The 3,382-nt window shown below is 44.2% G+C and overlaps 1 pseudogene; it reads right to left on the bottom strand.

Annotated features, from left to right (window-relative positions):
• Window positions 1–2,736: 2,736 nt before the first annotated feature.
• LOC124120781 lies at window positions 2,737–2,918 on the bottom strand (annotated as a pseudogene).
• Window positions 2,919–3,382: the final 464 nt, after the last annotated feature.

Raw genomic sequence — 3,382 nt, 5'->3', positions numbered from 1 at the left:
TATCTGAAAGGCAACGTCCAATGTCACGGACAATGCCTTTACTGCTATTCAAAGTCCTGTGAGGGGAAACCTCAACAGGAGCATTTGCCAGTGATTTGGTTGATAGCAGAATTTGAGATTGTGTTGGATTTCTACATTCAATCAATAGTGAACCAGATCTTAGTTTTTTAACCTCTTTCACGTTGCCAGCCAAACCTTCAATTCCCTTTGTTATCGCAAACGAAAAGTTTTAGGGGATCACCATTCGGAGCAGACATAACTAGAAAACGAGACCAGTAATCAGGATTCTTGAAAGGTTTAGTAGTATCTTCATCCTCAGAAGAAATCGAATTGTCAGATTCGTGTGAACGTTTTTTGAGTGGGGGTGCCATGGTAGTATTAATTGTGTTTCGCCCTCCCGGCTCCCCACCCACCATGGAGTGTCTATGCGGACGATGCCACACGTCTGTGGATCTCCCAACAGACGGCACCAAGGATATCAGGAGGGTATAATCAAGCAGAAGTACTAATCAGAGATTAATATATCCACCGGATTGGCCCATGAGCCACTGCCTTCTGGCACTGGCATCTAGGCAAATTGTGAATTTTTCCAGTCATGTAAAAATCAATATACATGAAAATTCAAACATTTCTATTATAAACAGACTTCCAAGCCAAATATTTTAAAACGAGCAAGAAAAGTAAAGTGCTCAGGGCTTGGCATGACCAGCTGATTGATAGAATCGGGCCCATTCTACCACCCGTCTGGGCAAAGTTAGGGCAGTGTTGGGTTAAGGAACACTATTGCCGGCTCCGGCACCCTCAACCACCAGACTACCTTTCTCTGCCGACACAGGGACGCAACCCAGGGCAAACAGGCTGCCCACTTAGGTCGCCTCTTACGACCAGCAATGGGGTGCTGTGGAAATATTCTACCCCGGTTCCACACGGGGGAAGAGCTATAAGCGCTACCCAGCACTCACCACGAGGAGGTTGCTCTTCACGAGTGCCCAGTGCAAAATAAGACGAATGTGAAGATGTAGGCAAAGCTGACAGTACTAATTTTTGATTGAAATATGAGTGGTGAGCAATAAGTTCACTTCATAAAAAAAAAGAAAACCTTAGTAAAAAGGAACAAGTCAAAATCCACAAAGGTTCACAGGAACGGTAAACATAAACCTGACCTGAGGCCATCTTGTCACAAAAATTTCAGAGAATGAATCACAACTTCGAAGCAGATCGAATCTCTTCTTCTGTCAGTGACATGGTGTAGAAGGTATTCTTTTGAACACCCATAGACTGTTGAGTCAACCTGTTCTCATGTACTTTATGGGTGAGAAGGATATGAACGGTGTCCCTGATGGCCTGTCTCTGATCTTGGGGAAAAGAACGCACACAATTCGTCACATCATACTTTTTCTCTGTCACCTTATAACTCCCACGTGCTTCGTCCCAGAAGAGCTTAACACTTAAGTTCCACTTCTTACGCAAGAGATGGTGTCCCTCCTTGTGTTCCTCCTGCCACCTTGGATTCACAAACATCAGAAATGAAGTAAAATCAAATGGGTTCTTTTGCGTAAGAAAACGATCCTGTGGAGTAACTGTGTGCTGCTGATGAGTCTCACTTGTAGAAGTCGACGCAGACTCCAGGACAGAGTCCACACTATCCGGAAGGGAATCACCTTCACCATCAGGGCGATGGACACTTTGCACACTTTCTTTACTAGAATCTGTCACTTGGGGCGCCTTATAATCCAACTCAGCCCAGCTCGAATGACCAAAGTCCTCATGCACATCCAGTTCAGAATCTTTTTTCTTTTTCCCCTCATCCATGTCACTATCCGAGGTAACCTGTGGCTGTTTCCTCTTGGTCCCTGTCGATTTATCAACTGTCACGGTAGGAGTTGCAACCTTCTCAGAATCCGATTCATCAATAATCAATCCATCATCAGAATCACTCTCCTCCACAACTGGAGACACAGTAGACGGTTTCTTGCTGGGAATCTGCTCCTGACACTTGGAACGTATATGTCCATATGTGTGACACCTTAAACACAAGGGCAGACGGCCCGGAGTCGTAATCAACATAGACAGTTTTCCAAATTTTACGATATGGGGAATCAAATCCAAACAGTATCCTTAAGTTCCAGCTTCACATAACGAACACCAGAAATCAACTGTTCACCTTCGACAAGTTTCGAACACTTTTCTGAACTGAGAGAAGTAATCCTTCACGAACGAGTTCATAATAGTAGCGTGGAGCCAGTAAATCCTTAGTACAACAACCTGTGCACCGTAACGAGAGAACATGAGAGTATTAGTCCCATAGTCCACAGTCTCCAATCTCTGTAAAGTGTCCACCATCACACCGGACCGAAATGTCACATAATACTGACCAGATGTTTCTGTGTTCCAGATGCCTACACAGTCCTTAGTACGGAAGGAGGGAAACTAGGCCTTGAGAACCTGGAGAAGTCCATCCTTGGACACATTCCGCTGCTGAGAGTCGACTCTGACGGGATCCAGGTACTTATCTGGAATCTCACCAGCTTGCACAGCACTGGTGAACGCCATGGTAGAGAGAAGGGGGAAGACCACTTAAGGCCACACACCTGTAAAACAGGTGATGCCCGCCCGTAGACCTGGTGGAGTAGAGAGAAGAGTCAATGAAATCACAAGCAGCACATCAATGAATCGAAAAACGCATAAATCACGGAGTACACTCCCTAAGGAGTTGATCACTACTTGGTTGGGCTAAGATACTACACTTTGACCGCGAGCCAAAAGGCTGAGAAGCGATGCCGGTTGCCGGAGCAAGCCCCGCGGCACCTCATCCCATTCTAAAAATCAGTTTAATATCGATGCCTCCATTAGGAGACGTATCAGATATTAAGCTGATAAGAACAGATATTTTTTGTTTGTTGATAATACAATTTAATCCGGCAAGATGGTACATGCGCAGACAGTGCAAAAAGCATACCACTCCACTTTTAAAATCAAATATCACAAAAAGTTTGTGGAATGGCAGCTATAACAGAGGTAATTTAGAAGAGGAATTAGCAGTATAACTGCTAAGGTGAATGTCCAAAAATTAGTTGTTAAGTATAATTGATAGATCTGATCTCAATTTCACTGAGCTCAATCCCATAGTCTTTGTTCTTTTCAACCCTGTCAAGCAAGTGTCCTTTATTGTTAACTTTCTGGGCGAGAATAAGCCATATCGTTTCCTTGAAGTCACTGGGATTCTTGGGTGCTAATGATTTTACACAGTTGGTCATGTCATATCTCTTTTCTGTCACTTTGAAATGTTGTCGCTTGGCATCCCAGAAGAGCTTGACTTGAAAAGTGAACCGTTACTTCATTGGATGGAGTTCGTCTCTGTGATCATCTTCCCAGACATCAT

The sequence above is a fragment of the Haliotis rufescens genome, unplaced genomic scaffold, assembly GCF_023055435.1.
Source record: "Haliotis rufescens isolate VD_foot unplaced genomic scaffold, xgHalRufe1.0.p SCAF_98, whole genome shotgun sequence".
Taxonomy (NCBI): domain Eukaryota; kingdom Metazoa; phylum Mollusca; class Gastropoda; order Lepetellida; family Haliotidae; genus Haliotis; species Haliotis rufescens.
Note: the sequence above shows the minus strand (reverse complement) of the source record. Positions and strands in the feature narration are given on the sequence as shown.